Raw genomic sequence first — 25,735 nt, 5'->3', positions numbered from 1 at the left:
GGAGTGGCCTAGCCAGTCTCCAGACCTAAATCCAATAGAACATCTTTGGAGGGAGCTGAAACTCCGTGTTGCTCAGCGACAGCCCCGAAACCTGACAGATCTAGAGGAGATCTGTGTGGAGGAATGGGCCAAAATCCCTGTTGCAGTGCAAACCTGGTCAGGAACTACAGGAACCGTCTGACCTCTGTAATTGCAGACAAAGGCTTCTGTACCAAATATTAACACGGATCTTCTCAGGGGTTCAAATACTTCTGTTCTGCAGTGAGAGACAAATGCATTCTTTACAAATCATACAATGGGATTTCCTGAATTTTTTCTTAAATTCTGTCTCTCAGAGTGGGAATGCACCTACAATGTGAATGTCAGACCTCTCCGTGATGGAGAAGTGGGAGAACTTGCAGAATCGCAGGAGGTTCAAATACTTCTGTTCCTCACTGTACGATTCTCAATACAGGACGGCGTAGCTGGACTACACTGTCTCCGGATTTTGTTTCGTAAGAGAAGTTTTAGGACCACACAACACATGTGTGGGTTTTTATTGTAGACGCCTAACACTTTTCACCTCTATAATTTTCTGATTTCTTGACTCTCTCAATTTTTTTCCACTCCTATTTCTACTTTTCATTTTCTCTGCCCTCTGGGGGGGCTGTTTGGAATTTTTTTTTCCTCTCTCCCTCCCTGTTTCTCTCGTTTGCCCCCTCCTTTGTCTCTCACTCTTTTGCTGCACGTTATAGACCTTGAGTAGTACTTTTTTTGCCATCCAGACCAGGGGCGGACTGACCATTTGGAAACTCGGGCACTGCCCGAGGGCCTGGGGTCAGTAGGGGGCCCCATGAGATGCCCCTGGTACCTTTTTCATAGGCTTTTTTGAGTTTGGGCAAGTACACAGGGGCCCCATGATCCCCTATTGCCTGGGGGCCCCATGAGTTGTCAGTCCACCCCTGATCCAGACAATGTCTACTAAACCCACATCCGTACGAGCCCACCATACACTTTCTGTGGCATCTCTTAATGCAAGAGGTCTAAATATACCTGAGAAAAGTTCACAACTCTTGACTTACATGAAAAGCTTACGAGCAGATGTGCTCTTCATCCAAGAAACCCACTTTCATGCTGATCATATCCCTAAATTTTCCAATGCTAATTACCCAACAGTCTACCATTCAGTTAATACAGAGGTGAAAGCAAAAGGTGTGTCCATTTTGATCTCCAAATCACTCCCGCCCACAATTACTGAGTCTCTCGAGGACCCGGAGGGAAGGTTCCTCTTCCTTAAAGGCACCCTCTACAACAAACCGCCAACATTTACAGCCCCAATACGGCACAAGTGAGCTTTTTCCGTAAAGTTTATAATACACTTGCAACATTTCAATTGGTTATCCTGATTCTTGGGGGCGATTTTAATGTAGCACTGAATCCGTTGGAAGACACTTCGACAGGCTCTTCATCGAAACCCTTCCGAGCACTTAAACAGAGGAAAATTGAACTGAACGAACTTCTTCTCCATGATACATGGCGTACTCTACACCCCTCTGACAAAGACTACACTTTCTTCTCCGCACCCCACAAGCGTTATTCCAGAATCGACTATCTCTTTCTTTCACAAAAAGACTAACACACATTAACCACTTGCCCTCCTGAGGATTTACCCCCCTTAATGACCACGCCTCTTTTTGCTACTCGGCGCTGCACTAATTCAACTGATAATTGCGCGGTCATGCAATGCTGCACCCAAATGAAATTTATGTCCTTTTTTTCACACAAATAGAGCTTTCTTTCGGTGGTATTTGATCACCTGGGCGCTTTTTATTTTTCATGCTATAAACAGAAAAAGGCCAAAAATTTTGAAGAAAAACAATATTTTTTACTTTCAGCTATAAAAAAATATATAGTAAACTCAAAGTTGGTTATAAATTTAGGCCAAAATGTATTCTGCTCCATGTTTTTGGTAAAAAAAATCCCAATAAGTGTATATTGATTGCTTTGTGTGGAAGTTATAGCGTCTACAAACTATGGTATAGATACTGCAATTTACGCCATTTTTCTGCTATACAGCGCTGCGCTAGTTTAACGGACAATTGCGCGGTCATGCAATACGGTACATAAATTAAATTTACATCCTTTTTTTTCCCTCAAATTGAGCTTTCTTTTGGTGGTATTTGATCGCCTGTGTGGTTTTTATTTTTTGCGCTATAAAAAAAAAAGGCTGACAATTTTGAGGAAAAAAAAACAATATTTTGGACTTTTTGCTATAAAACATGTCCAGTAAAAAAAATAAATAAATAAATAAAATTTAGTCATAAATTTCTGCCAAAATGCATTCTGCGACATGTCTTTGCTAAAAAAAAAAACCCAATACGTGTAAATTAATTGGTTTACATGAAAGTTATAGCGTCTACAAATGGCGGGAAAGATACTGGGATTTTTAGGTTTTTTTTATACTAATAATGGCGGGACTGCGGTGGACATTCTGACATTGGGGGGTACTGACTTGGGGTCACTGACATCCCCAGTGACACCAATACAGTGATCAGTGCAAAAAAAAAAAAACACTGACACTGTACTAATGGCACTGGGGAGGAAGGGGTTAAGTTTATTTTTTAGGGAAGGGTTATCTGTGTGAGGGGAGTGTTTTACTAGGGGGCGGGGTGGGGGGGTGTACTGCAGGGAACACCGCTGATCGGGAGAGAGAAACTCTTCTGTCCCGATCAGCGTGTCCCGGAGCTGTCAGGGAACTGACAGAAAGCAGAGCTACTGCAGCTTTGCCCCGTCAGCGATTGCCGCCGATCGCCGGGACATAGCCGGTAAGGACCGGCTGTGACCCGGTGACTGACATCCGCGGCTGTGATAGGCGGGACATGTAGGGCGGCGGCGCGCCTCGCGCGCGCCCCCTACCTATTTACAAAACACACATTTTAAAACGTGGTTTTGCTCAGCCATGCCGCCCTGACGCCATATTTATACAGTGGCTGGGCGGCATGTGATTAAAATCAGCCTCTATTGAACCAATGATTCTTTCTGACCATCACCCGATCATGATGACCCTACATCTTCCCGATGCCCCACCTATGTCCAAAACATGGAGATTAGATCCCTTTCTCCTTACGGACTCATCTGTTACCCTCCAAATTCGTGAATCTCTGACCAGTTATTTTAAGGAAAATACGTCCCCGGAAACGACACCTCTCATTCAATGGGAAGCACACAAATGTGTGATACGTGGGCTCCTGCTCTCCATCACTGCTTCTCGAAAACGTATAGCTCAGGCATCTCTTACTTCTATACTTCATAAAGTACGTAAACTGGAATGCTCACATAAATGCTCCAAGGCCGTAAACTCTGCGACCGAACTTGACCAGGCACGCAAACAACTTCGAGACATAGTGGAAGAGAAAACCAAGCGTAATTTTACTTTATCTCAGAAACTCTTTTATGAACATGGAAATAAGAGCGCAAATTTTAGCCAGGGCCTTGCAATCTAAAAAAGCGGCTCGCACCGTTCATCAACTCAACTCCAAACAAGGTCACGTACTTAAAACTTCTGCAGATATCGCAGCCGAATTTGAGAAATATTATACTACCTTCTACAACCTACCCTTAGCCCCAAAACCGACAGGGGATATTAGATCACGCAAGGCCATTAGCCAGACTTTTCTCTCCTAATACCTTCCTAAACCTATCTGCCAATCACAAGCAAGAGAACTAGATGGAGCTTTGACCCTGACAGAACTACAACAGGCTATCGCACAATTAAAACCAGGTAAAAGCCCGGGCCCAGACGGACGTATAACCACATATTACAAATCCTTCATAGACTTCCTCGCACACCCATTCCTAAAGGCCTTCAATTCACTAGATACCCCAGGACAGTCCATGCGCCATCTTTCTGAAGCCCACATAACGCTTATACGGAAAGACAACAAGGACCAGACATCTCCAGCTAACTATCGGCCAATCTTCCTCCTGAACGTTGATCTAAAGATTTTCACCAAAATATTAGCCAATCGTTTACTACACATCATAGACCCCATTATTTCCACTGACCAGGTAGGGTTTGTACCCAGTAGAGAGGCAAGAGACAATACGATCAGGGCGATAAATGTACATTATTGGTTGACACAGAAGAAACAATCTGGCTTCTTCCTCTCTCTAGACGCTGAGAAGGCCTTCCACAGATTGGCATGGGACTACATGGAGGCCGTTCTGACTGGCCTTGGGCTCCCTCCTCGTCTCTTGAACTTTATCATATCTTTATATACAACACCAACGCCTAAAGTTAGAGTCAATGGCCTCCTTTCAGACGCCTTCTCGATAAGCAATGGGACCAGACAGGGTTGTCTACTATCCCCCCTCCTATTCATTCTCACTTTGGAACCTTTTTTGAACTGCATTAAACAGAATGACATCAAAAGGAATTTCAATCAATGGCAAAGTCCACAAAATAGCTGCCTTTGCCGAGGACATCTTACTTTTCCTGACAGACCCGCATATCACGTTACCTAACTTACTACACGATTTCAAATTATTCCAGTACTTGGCCAATTTTAAAATTAACTTCAATAAATCCCAGGCCCTTAATGTCTCCTTAACCCAAGATATGGTCAGACAGGCGAAAATGAACTTTCCGTTCTCATGGCAGTCTGAGGCCATTACATACTTAGGAATCCAATTACCGACTCGCCTGACAGAACTCTATGCCAAAACCTTTTTACCCATTTTACGTAGCATCACCAAAGATCTACAGACTTGGGACAAACCATTCTTTTCTTGGTTTGGCAGAGCAGCTATTATTAAGATGAACGTGCTTCCTAGACTACTATACCTGATGCAAACGATTGCAATCAAACTGCCCAATTCCTTCTTTAGGTCCTATAAAACATTATGTACCTCTTTTTTATGGTGTAATAAACGCCCCAGAATCGGTTTTGAACAACTTACCATGCCTAAGACGGGCGGAGGTATTGGACTGCCTGATATCACCCGTTACTACAGAGCCTGTCACATGGCAAGAATAGTAGATTGGTCTACGAACCGCAACCGTAAGGCTTGGGTTAATTTGGAAGCTGCATTTTCCGGGACCCCGCTCACCACTTCTCCTTGGCTGAAAAATTCCCACATCCCGTCTGAGTTCAGGGAACACCTTCTTATAGGCCCTACTCTATCGTCTTATCATCTGATAAGTCAGAAAATGGATTTTTCTTCGGCCCCTGGTCCACTCACTCCTATCAAAATGAACCCAGACTCCCCCCCTGGTATGTCCTGTGCCTTTCTCGCCGGGTCTAACCCCCCAGACAATTTGAATCTGCATCAACCCTTCAAGGATGGGACATTCTTACTTAGAGACCACCTTTTGAACAAATGGCCATCCCTAACCCTGACGCCGTGGATGTACAGACAGCTCCACCACTTCATACATAGCTCATCACACCTAAAAGGCTATACTAGACCACTCACCCCATTTGAAAAACTTTGCTCAACGGACTCTCCTCAGAGACATCTTATATCTAAGCTCTACACAAGCCTCGAAAACCCCATTGACCTTCCGTCTAGGAAAGCTTGCAAGGCCTAGAGCTCTGACTTACAACTCCAACTATCGCCAGAAGACTGGGATCACATTTACGAACATTTACACAAAGGGTCCATATGTGTCTCTACACAAGAAAACAATGTTAAACTATATTCCAGATGGTACAGAGTGCCGGCACTACTTCACAAATTTGACCCTAACATCTCAGATTCGTGTTGGAGATGTCACCAGGCGATGGGTACACTCCTACATATCTGGTGGGATTGTCCATTGCTGCAGCCATTCTGGGAGAAAATCCAACCCATAATCACGCAAGTAACTACGTACTCCCTAGACCTCTCCCCCGCACAATTCTTGCTCCACCGCTCCACACTTCCATGTAGGACGTACCGTAAATCCCTTGCCATGCACATGGTAAACGCGGCAAAACAATGCATCCCAGTCCACTGGCGTTCAACACCATTCGAGAATGGGATGCAAGGATCAACAAAATTGATGAAATGATTTCTGTAGCAAAAGACCATCCCGAGAGATTCAGGAAGACATGGGCTTGTTGGAGTCATTTCAAAGCCACCACTGCCTATCACCTATTATTGCATGAACAGCCTACACCTCCTGATTGAATGATTGGACACAATGTTGCCTCGGGGGACGCTCTGTCTGCCGGTGACGCATTTGAGGCACATTTAGATTGAGAATTGGCATCGTTGGCCTGTCTTTTGGATTTCTGACCCACGTGTTACCCCATTGAATGATATTGTACGTATTGAGTCCTAAGCTATATGGCTATCTTTCTGGCTCCTACAAAACAATGTGATTTATTTTATCTGCAGCTACCCATTCTAACATCCCCTCCACTCCTTACCCATTCTCCCCTTTCCCCATCCTCCCCCCTACTACCTCATTCTACATCTCCTCTTCTATCTATTCACCGCTTTGACTTCTCCTTATCTCACACCTCTTGTATGCGGCAGGAAGGGGGTAGAAGTGCCCGGTAGGCAGGAAGGGGGTAGAAGTGCCCTGTAGGCAGGAAGGGGGTAGAAGTGCCCGGTAGGCAAGAAGGAGGTAGAAGTGCCCTGTAGGCAGGAAGGGGGTAGAAGTGCCCGGTAGGCAGGAAGGGGGTAGAAGTGCCCGGTAGGCAGGAAGGGGGTAGAAGTGTCCGGTGGGCAGGAAGGGGGTAGAAGTGCCCGGTAGGCAAGAAGGAGGTAGAAGTGCCCGGTAGGCAGGAAGGGGGTAGAAGTGTCCTGTAGGCAGGAAGGGGGTAGAAGTGTCCGGTAGGCAGGAAGGGGGTAGAAGTGTCCGGTAGGCAGGAAGGGGGTAGAAGTGCCCTGTACGCAGGAAGGGGGTAGAAGTGCCCTGTAGGCAGGAAGGGGGTAGAAGTGCCCTGTAGGCAGGAAGGGGGTAGAAGTGCCCGGTAGGCAGGAAGGGGGTAGAAGTGCCCGGTAGGCAGGAAGGGGGTAGAAGTGTCCGGTAGGCAGGAAGGGGGTAGAAGTGTCCGGTAGGCTTGTGGTTAAGATCAGCTAACAAATCTCGGCCTAATAGGGACACTGGGCAATGCGGGATCACATGACATTTATGGTACCAAACCTGTCCATCCATTGTCTGTACTGGAAGGGGAAATATAATACAAGTGGGTGTCTCTTTTCCCTCTATTCCTATTGACTTTGTGTTACTGGAGAAAATATCCAAGGGGGGGTCCCATACTTCTTATGCCAACCTTCGTACAGCTGTCTACCCAACTAACATGGGGCAAGGCTCCATTCATCCATGATTGGATAACAATAGATCCACTTTCCCATTATTTAACTGCCTCCCTCCATCTTCCAGCCATACCTTTGTAGCCTCCCTGGCGGTATTACCGAGTGTAGCTCGGGGTAAAGTTTCAGCACCGCAAGCGGTAAACCCCCCCCCCCCGAGCTACACTCGGGATTACCATGCGGCGTTGCTCCGGGATCTGTTCTTCTCTTACCTTGTCCTGCGCTCCCGCGATGTCCCTCCTGCAGTGTCCCCTGCAATGTCCTCTTCATCCGTCTTCCGGGTTCCATTCCCTGTGACGTCATGACGTACGGGGGACGGAACGGCGGGAAATTTGAAAATGACATTCACTAAATACACTAAAATCACATCGTATAACATTCCTGTATCAAACCATTTCACATACATTTTGTCCCGAGTGCTTTGTCCGGCGCCCTGCCTGCATTTTTACTGTTCTTTCTGCCTGGAAACGGAGAAACGTCCATGGCGTCCAAAAAGCGTCCCTTTAGGTCAAAAGCGGTTTTAGACCGGCTAGAGAACAGCGATAGTAAATCAGAACCACTTGCAGAATTGAGTGATAATGATTCGTGGGGGAAATTCCTCATCAGACACTGAAAACGATTTTACAACTTTTTGGTTTGATTATATTATTGAATTAAATTTATTATATTATTATTTTTTATGATTATTTATTAAATTATAGTTTATGATTTCGTGTTTCTAGTTTTATCCTCCCCGGGATGTTTACTAGACTCTTGTTCAGACAGATTTCAGTGAGTTATTCCTAAGAATTACAGGCCTACAATAAAAAAAATACATATTTCCATGCAAAAAAAAGTACCGCTTTGAGCACAGAAATCCTGACATCATCAGACCACTGGGGAGGATAAACCTTCTTATAAGCTCTGTGGCAGTTTCAGGGCAGGGCCATTAGGGGGCCCCATGAGATGCCCTTTTTTCATAGGCTTTTTGAGTTTGGGCAAGGACACGGGGGCCCCATGATCCCCTATTCCCCGGGGGTCCCCATGAGTTGTCAGTCCCCCCTTGGGGGGAGCAGTATCCTGGTTAAAAAGGACGTGTAGGAAGAAATTAAAAGATGGAGGATTGCAAGTTAATTGTAGAAAAGATATTGGGAGATATTACAGATGAATTTGAATGGGATAATTGTCCAATATTTAACAACGAGGATAATATTGAGTTGGGACATAAGGCGTGGTCCCCAAAGCGGGGGATGGATAAATATCCCCCTGACCTAGGGAACAATGGGACGCAGCGTGGGAGGAAGGTAAATGTGAGTCGGTAAGGCTTTACAATCATTTGCTCCAATTGTAGCATGTAGACAAAATATTACTGAAACTGCCACAGAGCTTATAAGAAGGTTCCTCCCCAGCGGTCTGATGACGTCAGGATTTCTGTGCTCAAAGCGGTACATTTTTTTGCATGGAAATATGTTGTTTTTTTATTGTCGGCCTGTAATTCTTAGGAATAACTCACTGAAATCTGTCCGAACAAGAGCCTAGTAAACATCCCGGGGATGATAAAACTAGAAACACGAAATCATAAATTATAATTTAATAATCATAAAAAATAATAATAATAAATGTAATTCAATAATATAATCAAACCAAAAACACTGAAATGTGAAATAGAGCGCCAAGTTCGCACATCGCTGAGCTCAGTCGCAGAATCGTTTTCAGTGTCTGATGACGAATTTCCCCCACCAATCATTATCACTCAATTCTGCAAGTGGTTCTGATTTACTATCGCTGTTCTCTAGCCGGTCTAAAACCGCGTCTGACCTAAAGGGACGCTTTTTGGACGCCATATAATTAGACAGCTTTTTGGACGCAGCTATAATTAGACAGACAGATAACCTCTCCTCCCTTAACAAAACTACAAACAAAAGAAATAACATTCAATCAGTATATACAATCTACAAAGTATACAGTCCTGACACACTAGTCTAGCTACAAAGGGGTTTTTAAACATACCGCCGATATTTCCGATAGGCTGACAATAGACTGCAGCTGGACACGTGTGTAGTCCTCTGGAGGAGGTGTAAAATGGCTGCCAGGAAATGTCTCTAAGACCTCATGGTGAAGCCCATAGGATGATGGGAAAACTACTGTGGCCTTTAAGCTACAAAATATGTAACTACAGAAACTGATCTATAAAACTGTAATACAAAAGAGCCACTAGATGGCGATGTAACTACAGAAACTGATCTATAAACTGTAATACAAAAGAGACACTAGAGGGCGATATTACACTTTCCCTCACATTCCATATCATAAGAAGCTAACAATGGACATTATTATTATTATTATACAGTATTTATATAGCGGCAAAGGGTATGCTCAGCGCTGTACAATAGCAAGGGGGACGGAACATGAGACAAGACAGTAACAATACAATACACGAGGGGATCGAGGGCCCTGCTCCTTGGAGCTTACAATCTAGGAGGGAGGGGAAGGTTGTACAGGAGGAAGTGGCTGTGGGGGATGGAGTGGTGGGAGGAGTGGAGGAGGTTAGTTGTTAGGTGAGGTTGGGTGTTAGGTGAGGGCAGGGTAGGCTTCCCTGAAGAGGAGGGTTTTCAGGGTGCGCCTGAAGGTGAGGAGGGTAGGTGACAGCCTGATGGATTGGGGTAGGGAGTTCCAGAGGATGGGGGAAGTCCTGGAGAAGTCCTGCAATCGGGTGTGGGAGGAGGAGACCAGGGAGATAGAGAGTAGGAGGTCCTGTGAGGAGCGGAGGGCACGGGTAGGGTAGTATTTGGGTATCAGGCCAGTTATGTAGTTTGGGGCGGCATTGTGAATGGCTTTGTAGGTCAGAGTTAGCAGTTTGAATTTGATACGTTGGGCAATCGGGAGCCAGTGAAGGGATTGGCAGAGGGGGAGGCAGATGTGGAGCGGTTGGTGAGGTGGATGAGTCTGGCCGCTGAGTTTAGGATAGACTGGAGTGGGGATAGCGCTCGTTTGGGTAGGCCGGTGAGGAGGGAGTTGCAGTAGTCCAGGCGTGAGATGATGAGGGAGGCCGGTGAGGAGGGAGTTGCAGTAGTCCAGGTGTGAGATGATGAGGGAGGCCGGTGAGGAGGGAGTTGCAGTAGTCCAGGCGTGAGATGATGAGGGAGGCCGGTGAGGAGGGAGTTGCAGTAGTCCAGGCGTGAGATGATGAGGGAGGCCGGTGAGGAGGGAGTTGCAGTAGTCCAGGCGTGAGATGATGAGAGAGGCCGGTGAGGAGGGAGTTTCAGTAGTCCAGGCGTGAGATGATGAGGGAGGCCGGTGAGGAGGGAGTTGCAGTAGTCCAGGCGTGAGATGATGAGGGAGGGTACGAGTTGTTTGGTGGTGTCTGGGGTGAGGAATGTGCGTATCTTGGAGATGTTGCGGAGGTGGAGCCTGCATGATCTAGATAGCAGTTGGATGTGGGGTAGGAAGGAGAGGTGGGAGTCCAGGGTGACACCTAGGACTTTGGCATGTGGGGTGGGAGAGATGGTGGCGTTGTTAGTAGTGATGGAGAGGATGGGGGGGGGCACGGGGAGGGGGGGAAGACCAGGAGCTCGGTTTTGGAGAGGTAAAGTTTGAGGAAATGGAGCGACATCCAGTCTGATATGTCGTTTAGGAGGTGGGCGATGCGGGCGGAGAGTGAGGGGGTGAGGTGGGGGGTGGAGAGGCAAATTTGGGTGTCATCGGCATAGAGGTGGTAATTGAAGCCATGGGAGTGAATAAGTTTGCCAAAGGAGGAGGTGTAGATGGAGAAGAGGAAGGGCCCGAGGACAGAGCCTTGGGGGACCCCGACAGAGAGGGGGAGGTGGCAGTGTTGTAGGTGACGCTGAAGGAGTGTCGGGATAGGTAGGAGGAGAACCAGGAGAGAGCGGAGTCCCTGATGCCAAGGGAGTGCAGTTTGGCAAGGAGGAGGGGGTGGTCGACAGTGTCGAAGGCTGCGGAGAGGTCGAGGAGCAGGAGGACAGAATAGTGGCCATTGGCTTTGGCGGTTAGCAGGTCGTTGGTAAGTAGGGCGGTTTCGGTGGAGTGTAGGGGACGGAAGCCGGACTGTAGGGGGTCGAGGAGGTTGTTATCAGTGAGGTGGGCGCTTAGGCGATTGTAGGCCAGGCGCTCAAGGAGCTTGGAAGTGAATGGCAGCAGGGAGATGGGTCTAAGGTTGTTAAGGTCAGTGGGGTCAAGGGAGGGTTTTTTGAGTATGGGGGTGATGTGCGCATGCTTGAGGGGGAGGGGAAGGTGCCGGTGGAGAGGGAGAGATTGAAGATGTGGGTGAGGGAGCGAATGATGGAGGAGGGGGGGGTGACTGGAGGAGCTGTGAGGGGATAGGGTCCAGGGGCAGGTGGTGAGGCGGGTTTCAGTGAAGACATAAAGATATGCTGAAGGCATGACAGGGTGTGAAATGGTTGGATACAGGAATGTTATACTCTGTGATTTTACTGGATTTAGTGAATGTCAGTTTTTAAACATTTCAAATTTCCCGCCGGTTCCATCCCCCGTACGTCCCGACGCTCACAGGGGGAGGAACCCAGAAGACGGATGACGGCATCGGCCGGAGGAGATGGCCGGGGACACTGCAGTAGGAACATCGCGGGAGCACAGGACAAGGTAAGTGATCGAGGGATCCCAGAGTATTCCCGATAATTAACCCCGAGCTACACTCGGGAACACCGCCAGGGGGGTGAAGGTTCTATATCCTGGTGCAGATGTCAACCAATTCTTACCTCCCTCAAACATATAATCCGTGTCCCATGCTGGGGCTCCCTTCCCCCACATCTCTACCTCTGGCTGTTCATGCAGGCACATACCCAGGGGCGGACTGACAACTCATGGGGCTCCCGGGCAATAGGGGATCATGGGGCCCCTGTGTCCTTGTCCAAACTCAAAAAAGCCTATGAAAAAGGTGTCAGGGGCATCTCATGGGGCCCTCTACTGGCCCCGGGCCCTCGGGCAGTGCTGAGTTTCCATATGGTCAGTCCTCCCCTGCACATACCCTTTATCATATCCATACACATTGTATCATTCCCTCCTTCCCGGGGAAAACTGGCTCCTCCCAATCCTTCTGACCAGCCTGCTAAATCCTCCCCCCATGGACTACCATCATAGTAGTCAGAAGGAGGAACTCGCCACAAATCCTTTACAAGTCTCATTTATGGGAACAATTGCATTTTATTTCCTTTCTGCTTTCTATTTCTATGTTTTCTTAACAGTTTAACCGCCTCCCACCCGCCATATAAGGAGATGAGGCAAGGCGGTTCTCTCATTCTGGGAGGAGTCATATGACATCCTCCCATTCTCACCGCGCATGTGCGGCTCCGGGAGTGCGCAGCACGGCGATCGGTGGTGACCTATGTGCCTCGGACACAGCGGATCACCAATCAACGGAGAGAGCCAAAGATGTCGGCTCGGTCATGTGATCAGCTGTGTTCAATCAACAGGGAAATGCCAGTTATCAGCATTTCTGTCCTCACGAGCCGTCACGCTGACAGAGGAGAGGAGCGGAGAGCCGGTAATCAGCATTCCACAGAGGGGACATGTACAGTGCGCCCTGATGATCAGTGTAGCCCCAGCAGTGCCACCTGTCAGTGCCCATCAGTGCCACATATCAGTGCCCATCAGTGCCACATATCAGTGCTTGATCAATGCCACCTGTCAGTGCCCATCAGTGCCACATATCAGTGCTTGATCAATGCCACCTGTCAGTGCCCATCAGTGCCACATATCAGTGCTTGATCAATGCCACCTGTCAGTGTCCATCACTGCAGCCTCATTAGCGCACATCAGTGAAGGAAAAAAATAATTTACACAATTTTATAACAAAAACTAAGAAAAAAATTTTTTTTTCAAAATTTTCAGTGGTTTTTCCTTTACATTGGTGTCAGTGGAGATGTCCCTTACATTGGTGTCAGTGGAGAAGTATGTCCTTACATTGGTGTCAGTGGAGAAGTATGTCCTTACATTGGTGTCAGTGGAGAAGTATGTCCTTACATTGGTGTCAGTGGAGTAGTATGTCCTTACATTGGTGTCAGTGGAGAAGTATGTCCTTACATTGGTGTCAGTGGAGTAGTATGTCACTACATTGGTGTCAGTGGAGAAGTATGTCCCTTACATTGGTGTCAGTGGAGTAGTATGTCCTTACATTGGTGTCAGTGGAGAAGTATGTCCTTACATTGGTGTCAGTGGAGTAGTATGTCACTACATTGGTGTCAGTGGAGTAGTATGTCACTACATTGGTGTCAGTGGAGAAGTATGTCCCTTACATTGGTGTCAGTGGAGAAGTATGTCCTCACATTGGTGTCAGTGGAGTAGTATGCCCTTACATTGGTGTCAGTGGAGAAGTGTATATATTAATATCACACCAAAGATCTATATTGTACAGACATGTACTCAGGTGATGACATCCCAGCAGGGACAATATTCTGGGTCCAGGTAGGGCTCCTTTCTCAGGCGTGTGATGAGATGCACAATACAGTGCAAAGGCATTCAAAGTGAAATCCACCAATCAGAAAACATCGCAGGGAGCCACCCGACGTGACCTCTGACACCATGAGACATTGAAAAACTGTCCAAAACCGACAAACGATCCTCTCCATATCTCATAACCATAGTGGCCGTGTCTGGGGTCATCGCCTTCATTATCGCCTTCATTTATCTGTGATAAACATTTCCCGCACTTTCCCCCGTGTCAGATCTTTGATGGATGACAAGTTCTGATTTATTTGTGAAACATTTCCCGCACTCAGGACAGGGATAGGGCTTTCCCCCTGTGTGAGATCTTTGATGGATAACAAGGTCTAATTTCTTGATGAAACATTTCCCACACTCAGGTCAGGAAACCGGCTTTCCCCCCGTGTGAGATCTTTGATGTACAACAAGGTCTGATTTCTTGATGAAACATTTCCCGCACTCAACACAGGATTTCCCCCAGTGTGAGTCTGATTTCCATGAAAAATATTTCCCGCACCAAGGACAGGACCTCGCCCCCCCTCCCCCCCATTTGAGATCTTTGATGTACAACAAGGTCATTTCCATGAAAAACATTTCCCGCACTCTCGTCAGGAATGCGGCTTTCTCCCCCCGTGTGAGATCTTTGATGGATAACAAGTTCTGATTTCTTTGTGAAACATTTCCCGCACCCAGGAAAGGGATATGGCTTTTACCCCATGTGAGATCTTTGATGGATAACAACGTCTGATTTCAATGAAAAACATTTCCCGCACTCAGGACAGGAGATATGGATAAAGGGATATGGCTTTTTCTCTGTGTGAGATCTTTGATGGATAAAAAGATCTGATTTCATTGTGAAACATTTCCCGCACTCAACACAGCAATTCGGCTTTCTCCCCCCGTGTGAGATCTTTGATGGATAACAAGTTCTGATTTCTTTGTGAAACATTTCCCGCACTCAGGACAGGAACATGGCTTTCCCCCTATGTGAGATGTTTGTTGGCTAACAAATTCAAATTTTTGGGAAACATTTCCCGCACTCAGGACAGGGATACGGCTTCCCCCCGTGTGAGATCTTTTTTGGATAACAAGTTCTCATTTCTTTGGGAAAAATTTCCCACACTCAGGACAGGGATACGACAAGTTCTGATTTCTTTGGGAAACATTTCCCGCACTCAGGACAGGGATACGGCAAGTTCTGATTTCTTTGGGAAACATTTCCCGCACTCAGGACAGGGAAACTGCAAATTTTGATTTCTTTGGGAAACATTTCCCACACTCAGGTCAGGGATACGGCAAGTTCTGATTTCTTTGGGAAACATTTCCCGCACTCAGGGCAGGAATACGGTTTTCCCCCGTGTGAGATCTTTGATGGATAACAAGTTCTGATTTCTTTGAGAAGCATTTCCCACACACAACACAGGAATATGGATTTTCCGCAGTGTGAGTCTGATTTCTATGAAAAACATTTCCCGCACCAAGGACAGGACTATGGCACCCCCCCTCGTTTGAGATCTTTGATGTATAACAAGTTATGATTTCTTTGGGAAAAATTTCCCGCATTCAGGACAGGAATACAGCTTATCCCCTGTGAGACTTTGTGAGATCTTTGATGTACAACGAAATTTGATTTCCATGAAAAACATTTCCCACACTTGGGGCAGGAATACAGTTTTTCCCCCGTGTGAGATCTTTGATGGATAACAATTTCCTTTTTCTTTTGGAAACATTTCCCGCACTCAACACAGGAATACGGCTTGCCGCCCGTGTGAGATGTTTGATGGATAATAAGTTCCTTTTTCTTTTGGAAACATTTCCCGCACTCAACACAGGAATACGGCTTGCCGCCCGTGTGAGATGTTTGATGGATAACAAGTTCTGATTTCCATGAAAACATTTCCTGCACTCTAGTCAGGAATACTGCTTTCCCCCCGTGTGAAATCTTTGATGGATAACAAGTTCTCATTTCTTTGGGAAACATTTCCCGCACTCAGGTCAGGAATACGGCTTTCCCCCATGTGAGATCTTATATGTATGAGAAGGTCTGATTTCCATGAAAAACATTTCCCGCAGGAAAGAAATATGGTTTCCCCCGTGTGAGATCTTTGATGTACAACAAGGTCTGATTTCTTGATGAAACATTTCCCACACTCAACACAGGAATATGGCTTTCCGCCAGTGTGAGTTTGATTTCCATGAAAAACATTTCCCGCACCAAGGACAGCACTACAGCACCCCCCCCCCCCCTCCCCGTTTTAGATCTTTGATGGATAACAAGTAATGATTTCTTTGGGAAACATTTCCCGCACCCAGAACAGAACTGTGGCTTCCCCCCATGTGAGATCTTTGATGGATATTGTTACGGTCGCCCGATCGCCACCTTCAACATGCGACAATCGCACGACTGCGACCAACAATAATACGTCACGCCCGCGGCGTCAGACCCCAGACCTTCTAACCAAACCAATACGGTGACCGCAGGCCGATTGGACAGAGGATTAAACACACACAGTAGCGTCTCTTCAGAGGCAGGAATTGGTGAATTGCAAGTAAGCGCTTAGAGACAGTTCAACACTTTCAGAAAGAAAGATTTATTACTAAAAGAGTCAAACAGGTGAAATAAAATATTTACAAAGAAGATGTGACTAAGATATATATTTATATATAAAAACAGCTCAGCCCAGAGATAACAGGGAGGAGTTAGAAGGGGAAGTTACTTGCCATGTTCATCCTTGGGGTCGCAGATCCAAGTTGCAGAGCGAAGGGTCTCTGATCTCCTCTGTTATGATGTCACAATTAGGAGATCTCTTCAGCTTCTCTCTTTAGGCCGGTTACCTCAGTTATTAAAAGTCCCCCAGCAGGAGGAACGGCGCCGAGTACCTGACCAATACGCTGTTTAGGGCGGGGTCAGTCGGGGAACTCTGAATTAGAACCAACATCTGTCATAATCCATGACATGAATATCGGGGAACCTGACTGGAGGAATGTTCATTTCATTCTGTCACCTTTAGCTGTTCGGGTTTATGAGGTTCCAATCTCCTCCAATCCCGGGGAGAAGCCGCCTCATCTGTTGTATGATGGGTGGAGCCTACACAGGTTCTGGGGTCAGAGCTCCCCAATCCCGGGGAGAAGCCGCCTCATCTGTTGTATGATGGGTGGAGCCTACACAGGTTCTGGGGTCAGGGATCCCCAATCCCGGGGAGAAGCTGCCTCATCTGTTGTATGATGGGTGGAGCCTACACAGGTTCTGGGGTCAGAGCTCCCCAATCCCGGGGAGAAGCTGCCTCATCTGTTGTATGATGGGTGGAGCCTACACAGGTTCTAGGGTCAGAGCTCCCCAATCCCGGGGAGAAGCCGCCTCACCTGTTGTATGATGGGTGGAGCCTACACAGGTTCTGGGGTCAGAGCTCCCCAATCCCGGGGAGAAGCCGCCTCACCTGTTGTATGATGGGTGGAGCCTACACAGGTTCTGGGGTCAGAGCTCCCCAATCCCGGGGAGAAGCTGCCTCACCTGTTGTATGATGGGTGGAGCCTACACAGGTTCTGGGGTCAGAGCTCCCCAATCCCGGGGAGAAGCTGCCTCACCTGTTGTATGATGGGTGGAGCCTACACAGGTTCTGGGGTCAGAGCTCCCCAATCCCGGGGAGAAGCTGCCTCATCTGTTGTATGATGGGTGGAGCCTACACAGGTTCTGGGGTCAGAGCTCCCCAATCCCGGGGAGAAGCCGCCTCATCTGTTGTATGATGGGTGGAGCCTACACAGGTTCTGGGGTCAGAGATCCCCAATCCCGGGGAGAAGCCGCCTCATCTGTTGTATGATGGGTGGAGCCTACACAGGTTCTGGGGTCAGAGCTCCCCAATCCCGGGGAGAAGCTGCCTCATCTGTTGTATGATGGGTGGAGCCTACACAGGTTCTGGGGTCAGAGCTCCCCAATCCCGGGGAGAAGCTGCCTCACCTGTTGTATGATGGGTGGAGCCTACACAGGTTCTGGGGTCAGAGCTCCCCAATCCCGGGGAGAAGCTGCCTTACCTGTTGTATGATGGGTGGAGCCTACACAGGTTCTGGGGTCAGAGCTCCCCAATCCCGGGGAGAAGCTGCCTCACCTGTTGTACGATGGGTGGAGCCTACACAGGTTCTGGGGTCAGAGCTCCCCAATCCCGGGGAGAAGCTGCCTCACCTGTTGTATGATGGGTGGAGCCTACACAGGTTCTGGGGTCAGAGCTCCCATATCCCGGGGAGAAGCTGCCTCATCTGTTGTATGATGGGTGGAGCCTACACAGGTTCTGGGGTCAGAGCTCCCCAATCCCGGGGAGAAGCCGCCTCACCTGTTGTATGATGGGTGGAGCCTACACAGGTTCTGGGGTCAGAGCTCCCCAATCCCGGGGAGAAGCTGCCTCATCTGTTGTATGATGGGTGGAGCCTACACAGGTTCTGGGGTCAGAGCTCCCCAATCCCGGGGAGAAGCTGCCTCATCTGTTGTACGATGGGTGGAGCCTACACAGGTTCTGGGGTCAGAGCTCCCCAATCCCGGGGAGAAGCCGCCTCATCTGTTGTATGATGGGTGGAGCCTACACAGGTTCTGGGGTCAGAGCTCCCCAATCCCGGGGAGAAGCTGCCTCACCTGTTGTATGATGGGTGGAGCCTACACAGGTTCTGGGGTCAGAGCTCCCCAATCCCGGGGAGAAGCTGCCTCACCTGTTGTATGATGGGTGGAGCCTACACAGGTTCTGGGGTCAGAGCTCCCCAATCCTCTGAGGAAGGCTGGCCTTATCATGACTTAGGTGAGGAAGGCGACACTTCTGCAGACTGCCCGGCACCAGACTGAGGATGCCCTAACCTGGGGCTGACCCATAACCAGCCCCCCACCTGTCACTGTGCCTCTCAGGAAGGGAGGGGGAGGGAGAAGAAAGGACTGAGGAATACTCCTAATATAAAGGGGAACTCCGCCTCCAACTCTGATGAACAGGTTTGCTACAATATTGGCTTCTATGAGTGAGGGGGAGGAGCTGAGGGGACACACCCAGGACCACCAGGACTGGAGCCTGACTGCCGCCATGTTCACAATTCCCCAATTAGTGAAGTGACTAGGTCAGGGACAGGGACTCGCTGCTCAGGGACAGGGTGTCTAGCACAGGGAAAGGTTCCAGTGGGGGAGGGACAGACTAGGGACCACTCACCTGTGTCACCAGCCAGGAGCCCTTCCACATCCAAGTTCCTTGTTGTCAGACCACCTTCCACCCTCCTCCTCTGTCAGAGGCTGTCGGCATGAGAAGTTGTTTTGGGAATCCTCTGCAATGTTAGTGCTGCTGGGCCAGTTCAGCCGTGTTACATTGTTTCTGTTCCCACCTTGTCACAATGTTTCTACCAATACACGTTCCTGCAATCTCTGGTCTCCATGTGTATTCTCTCCTCTCTAGGTGTCAGTCACCTGGCCCCGCCCACACGTGTACAGCAGGCGGGTGCGGAATGACGTCAGTGGGTTACTAAAGGCCAATAGACTGGGCACTCTGCAAGTGCCGCCGCCTCATTGGCCCCAGAGATTAGTGAATGGGGTGAAGCTTCACTTTGTAAAAATCATCCAATCAGGTGCAAGGAAAATACTCCCAGCATGCCGCGGTCATTTCATCCACAAACACATTGTCAGCCATCATTTTCCTCAGCGGCATTTTTCCAATGATGACAACAAAATGAAAATGAGCGACATATTCATCAATGGAGGGAAACTGAGGAAAATCATTTCATTTCCACCAATGAATGACAATGTGAGGGAGGGACGTTCACCTATGGGGACTTCCGGGGTCCTTGGAGCTCCACCTGTAAAGCCCGAGAGTGCTTCCCCTCCCAGCAAGCAACGTATTGACTGTAGTGTGCTGAGTGGTGTGCCTAATACTGTGTGCCTTCAGGACCTCCTCACACCACCCCGAGAACTGTGTGCCTTCAGGACCTCCTCAGACCACCCCGAGAACTGTGAACCTTCAGGACCTCCTCAGACCACCCCGAGAACTGTGTGCCTTCAGGACCTCCTCAGACCACCCCGAGAACTGTGTGCCTTCAGGACCTCCTCAGACCACCCCGAGAACTGTGTGCCTTCAGGACCTCCTCAGACCACCCAGAGAACTGTGTGCATTCAGGACCTCCTCAGACCACCCAGAGAACTGTGTGCATTCAGGACCTCCTCAGACCACCCCGAGAACTGTGTGCCTTCAGGACCTCCTCACACCACCCCGAGAACTGTGTGCCTTCAGGACCTCCTCAGACCACCCCGAGAACTGTGTGCCTTCAGGACCTCCTCACACCACCCCGAGAACTTTGTGCATTCAGGACCTCCTCAGACCACCCGGAGAACTGTGTGCATTCAGGACCTCCTCAGACCACCCCGAGAACTGTGTGCCTTCAGGACCTCCTCAGACCACCCCGAGAACTGTGTGCCTTCAGGACCTCCTCAGACCACCCAGAGAACTGTGTGCCTTCAGGACCTTCTCACACCACCCAGAGAACTGTGTGCCTTCAGGACCTCCTCACACCACCCCGAGAACTGTGTGCCTTCAGGACCTCCTCACACCACCCCGAGAACTGTGTGCCTTCAGGACCTCCTCAGATCACCCCGAGAACTGTGTGCATTCAGGACCTCCTCAGACCACCCCAAGAACTGTGTGCCTTCAGGACCTCCTCAGGCCACCCAGAGAACTGTGTGCATTCAGGACCTCCTCAGACCACCCAGAGAACTGTGTGCATTCAGGACCTCCTTACTACCCAGAGAACTGTGTGCATTCAGGACCTCCTCAGACCACCCAGAGAACTGTGTGCATTCAGGACCTCCTCAGACCACCCAGAGAACTGTGTGCATTCAGGACCTCCTCAGACCACCCAGAGAACTATGTGCATTCAGGACCTCCTCAGAACACCCAGAGAACTGTGTGCATTCAGGACCTCCTCAGACCCAGAGAAATGTGTGCATTCAGGACCTCCTCAGACCCAGAGAACTGTGTGCATTCAGGACCTCCTCAGACCACCCAGAGAACTGTGTGCATTCAGGACCTCCTTACTACCCAGAGAACTGTGTGCATTCAGGACCTCCTCAGACCACCCAGAGAACTGTGTGCATTCAGGACCTCCTCAGACCACCCAGAGAACTGTGTGCATTCAGGACCTCCTCAGAACACCCAGAGAACTGTGTGCATTCAGGACCTCCTCAGACCCAGAGAAATGTGTGCATTCAGGACCTCCTCAGACCCAGAGAACTGTGTGCCTTCAGGACCTCCTCAGACCACCCAGAGAACTGTGTGCATTCAGGACCTCCTCAGACCACCCAGAGAACTGTGTGCATTCAGGACCTCCTCAGACCACCCCGAGAACTGTGTGCCTTCAGGACCTCCTCAGGCCACCCAGAGAACTGTGTGCATTCAGGACCTCCTCAGACCACCCCGAGAACTGTGAACCTTCAGGACCTCCTCAGACCACCCCGAGAACTGTGTGCCTTCAGGACCTCCTCAGACCACCCCGAGAACTGTGTGCCTTCAGGACCTCCTCAGACCACCCCGAGAACTGTGTGCCTTCCGGACCTCCTCAGACCACCCAGAGAACTGTGTGCATTCAGGACCTCCTTACTACCCAGAGAACTGTGTGCATTCAGGACCTCCTCAGACCACCCAGAGAACTGTGTGCATTCAGGACCTCCTCAGACCACCCAGAGAACTGTGTGCATTCAGGACCTCCTCAGACCACCCAGAGAACTATGTGCATTCAGGACCTCCTCAGAACACCCAGAGAACTGTGTGCATTCAGGACCTCCTCAGACCCAGAGAAATGTGTGCATTCAGGACCTCCTCAGACCCAGAGAACTGTGTGCATTCAGGACCTCCTCAGACCACCCAGAGAACTGTGTGCCTTTAGGACCTCCTCAGACCACCCAGAGAACTGTGTGCATTCAGGACCTCCTCAGACCACCCAGAGAACTGTGTGCATTCAGGACCTCCTCAGACCACCCAGAGAACTGTGTGCATTCAGGACCTCCTCACACCACCCAGAGAACTGTGTGCATTACAGGGCCTCCTCAGACCACCCAGAGAACTGTGTGCCTTCAGGACCTCCTCAGACCACCCAGAGAACTGTGTGCATTCAGGACCTCCCCAGACCACCCAGAGAACTGTGTGCATTCAGGACCTCCTCAGACCACCCAGAGAACTGTGTGCATTCAGGACCTCCTCACACCACCCAGAGAACTGTGTGCATTCAGGACCTCCTCAGACCACCCAGAGAACTATGTGCATTCAGGACCTCCTCAGAACACTCAGAGAACTGTGTGCATTCAGGACCTCCTCAGACCCAGAGAACTGTGTGCCTTCAGGACCTCCTCAGACCACCCAGAGAACTGTGTGCATTCAGGACCTCCTCAGACCACCCAGAGCACTGTGTGCATTCAGGACCTCCTCAGACCACCCCGAGAACTGTGTGCCTTCAGGACCTCCTCAGACCACCAAGAGCACTGTGTGCATTCAGGACCTCCTCACACCACCCCGAGAACTGTGTGCCTTCAGGACCTCCTCAGACCACCCCGAGAACTGTGTGCCTTCAGGACCTCCTCACACCACCCAGAGCACTGTGTGCATTCAGGACCTCCTCACACCACCCTGAGAACTGTGTGCCTTCAGGACCTTCTCACACCACCCGGAGAACTGTGTGCCTTCAGGACCTCCTCCCACCACCCGGAGAATTGTGTGCCTTCAGGACCTCCTCAGACCACCAAGAGCACTGTGTGCATTCAGGACCTCCTCACACCACCCCGAGAACTGTGTGCCTTCAGGACCTCCTCAGACCACCCCGAGAACTGTGTGCCTTCAGGACCTCCTCAGACCACCCAGAGAACTGTGTGCATTCAGGACCTCCTCACACCACCCCAAGAACTGTGTGCCTTCTGGACCTCCTCAGACCACCCAGAGAACTGTGTGCCTTCAGGACCTCCTCAGACCACCCCGAGAACTGTGTGCCTTCAGGACCTCCTCAGACCACCCCGAGAACTGTGTGCCTTCAGGACCTCCTCAGACCACCCCGAGAACTGTGTGCCTTCAGGACCTCCTCAGACCACCCCGAGAACTTTGTGCCTTCAGGACCTCCTTACGCCACCCAGAGAACTGTGTGCATTCAGGACCTCCTCAGGCCACCCAGAGAACTGTGTGCATTCAGGACCTCCTTAGACCACCCAGAGAACTGTGTGCATTCAGGACCTCCTTACTACCCAGAGAACTGTGTGCATTCAGGACCTCCTCACACCACCCAGAGAACTGTGTGCATTCAGGACCTCCTCACACCACCCAGAGAACTGTGTGCATTCAGGACCTCCTCAGACCACCCAGATAACTATGTGCATTCAGGACCTCCTCAGAACACCCAGAGAACTGTGTGCATTTAGGACCTCCTCAGACACAGAGAACTGTGTGCATTCAGGACCTCCTCAGACCACCCCGAGAACTGTGGTCCTTCAGGACCTCCTCAGACCACCCAGAGAACTGTGTGCATTCAGGACCTCCTCACACCACCCAGAGAACTGTGTGCATTACAGGGCCTCCTCAGACCACCCAGAGAACTGTGTGCCTTCAGGACCTCCTCAGACCACCCCGAGAACTGTGTGCATTCAGGACCTCCCCAGACCACCCAGAGAACTGTGTGCATTCAGGACCTCCTCAGACCACCCAGAGAACTGTGTGCATTCAGGACCTCCTCAGACCACCCAGAGAACTGTGTGCATTCAGGACCTCCTCAGAACACCCAGAGAACTGTGTGCATTCAGGACCTCCTCAGACCCAGAGAACTGTGTGCATTCAGGACCTCCTCAGACCACTCCGACAACTGTGTGCCTTCAGGACCTCCTCAGACCACCCCGAGAACTGTGTGCATTCAGGACCTCCTCAGACCACCCAGAGAACTGTGTGCCTTCAGGACCTCCTCACACCACCCCGAGAACTTTGTGCATTCAGGACCTCCTCACATCACTCAGAGAACTGTGTGCCTTCAGGACCTCCTCAGACCACCCCGAGAACTGTGTGCCTTCAGGACCTCCTCAGACCACCCAGAGAACTGTGTGCATTCAGGACCTCCTCAGACCACCCAGAGAACGGTGTGCCTTCAGGACCTCCTCACATCACTCAGAGAACTGTGTGCCTTCAGGACCTCCTCAGACCACCCCGAGAACTGTGTGCCTTCAGGACCTCCTCAGACCACCCAGAGAACTGTGTGCATTCAGGACCTCCTCAGACCACCCAGAGAACGGTGTGCCTTCAGGACCTCCTCAGACCACCCAGAGAACTGTGTGCATTCAGGACCTCCTCAGACCACCCAGAGAACTGTGTGCATTCAGGACCTCCTCAGACCACCCAGAGAACGGTGTGCCTTCAGGACCTCCTCACACCACCCCGAGAACTGTGTGCATTCAGGACCTCCTCAGACCACCCCGAGAACTGTGTGCATTCAGGACCTCCTCAGACCACCCCGAGAACTGTGTTCATTCAGTTTGACCCTTACCTTGAAGCTAAAACTAACCATATACAACACAGTGACAGATGATGTTTGTTTTTGTATCGCCTTCTGACAGCGATGAGGTCTGGGCACGTTTACCTGTTGGACTGATGACTGTCATTGATGAAAGTCTGCCTGCTTCTCCAAATCATCTCCACCTTGACCCAAAGTCTATCGCCATCATAGCCGAGGGAGGTATTGTAATAGAGGATCTCCAGAACCCACCTCAAGCACTTTGCCTCTTCTTTGGACTTTTATATGCTTTACACCTGGAATACCCTAAAGCCATGAAAAACACTTAACTTCATTCAAAGAGTGACGCTGGGCCTGGGGGGGAACAAACTCCCACCAAAACTGCAGAGTCTTCATCTCCTGTTGAGTTACAATGTTTGTCTTTGTGTTTTTGTTTTGTTTTTCTGCATGCCTGGGACCTGTTTTCAATGGACTAAAGTTAGCTGACGTCACAGAGCTCAGAAACCTTCGTGTGTTCTAAAATGTATTGTAATAGATGTTCAAGCGCTGCATCAAAATGATCTGCCAATCCCTTCATTGGCTCCCGATTGCCCAACGCATCAAGTTCAAGCTGCTAACCCGGACCTACAAGGCCATTCACAATGCCGCCCCGAACTACAGAACCGACCTGATACCCAGATACTACCCTACCCGTGCCCTCCGCTCCTCACAGGACCTCCTACTCTCTAGTTCCCTGGTCTCCTCCTCCCACGCCCGATTGCAGGACTTCTCCAGGACTTTCCCCATCCTCTGGAACTCCCTACCCCAATCCATCAGACTGTCACCTGCCCTCCTCACCTTCAGGCGCACCCTGAAAACCCTCCTCTTCAGGGAAGCCTACCCCACCCTCACCTAACAACTAACCTCCTCCACTCCATCCCCCACAGCCACTTCCTCCTGTACCACCATCCCCTCCCTTCTAGACTGTAAGCTCCAAGGATCAGGGCCCTCGATCCCCTCGTGTATTGTATTGTTACTGTCTTGTCTCATGTTCTGTCCCCCTTGCTACTGTACAGTGCTGAGCAAACCCATTGGCGCTATATAAATACTGTATAATAATAATAATGATCTGTCTCTGGTCCTTACATACCAAATCACCAAAATAGAAAATATAGACCTACCTCAGTGCTTGTACAGAACCAATACAGGCTAAAGTAATGTCATATATTGCCATTGATGTTCAATTGCCTCAAAGTAATGTATCTGTGATCATACAACAAACATACCTGAGTGGTTGTATGTTACCAATGTGGGCTAAACTCATTCCATGTCTCACAATTGGTATTAAAGCCAACCGACTGCCTCAAAGTGATCTGTACTGACATGGAATAAATGCATGGAGTGATCTGTACTGACATGGAATAAACGCATGGAGTGATCTGTACTTACATGGAATAAACGCATGGAGTGATCTGTACTGACATGGAATAAACGCATGGAGTGATCTGTACTGACATGGAATAAACGCATGGAGTGATCTGTACTGACA

The 25,735-nt window shown here is 49.5% G+C and overlaps 1 pseudogene across 1 annotated transcript in view; it reads right to left on the bottom strand.

The window, feature by feature from the left end:
- Nucleotides 1-25,735, bottom strand: part of LOC149442022 (uncharacterized) — a 68,101-nt pseudogene that overhangs the window by 10,621 nt on the left and 31,745 nt on the right. The window contains exons 3-7 of the transcript XR_016307252.1: nucleotides 15,713-15,890; nucleotides 15,462-15,600; nucleotides 15,320-15,413; nucleotides 14,436-14,632; nucleotides 13,950-14,050 (exon numbers count right to left, since the gene is read on the bottom strand). The product of XR_016307252.1 is annotated as an uncharacterized LOC149442022 (transcript). The remainder of the gene's footprint in view (nucleotides 1-13,949; nucleotides 14,051-14,435; nucleotides 14,633-15,319; nucleotides 15,414-15,461; nucleotides 15,601-15,712; nucleotides 15,891-25,735) is intronic.

Source organism: Staurois parvus, unplaced genomic scaffold (genome assembly GCF_062004578.1).
Source record: "Staurois parvus isolate SC_StPar_1 unplaced genomic scaffold, SC_StPar_1.0 ptg000921l, whole genome shotgun sequence".
Taxonomy (NCBI): domain Eukaryota; kingdom Metazoa; phylum Chordata; class Amphibia; order Anura; family Ranidae; genus Staurois; species Staurois parvus.
Note: the sequence above shows the minus strand (reverse complement) of the source record. Positions and strands in the feature narration are given on the sequence as shown.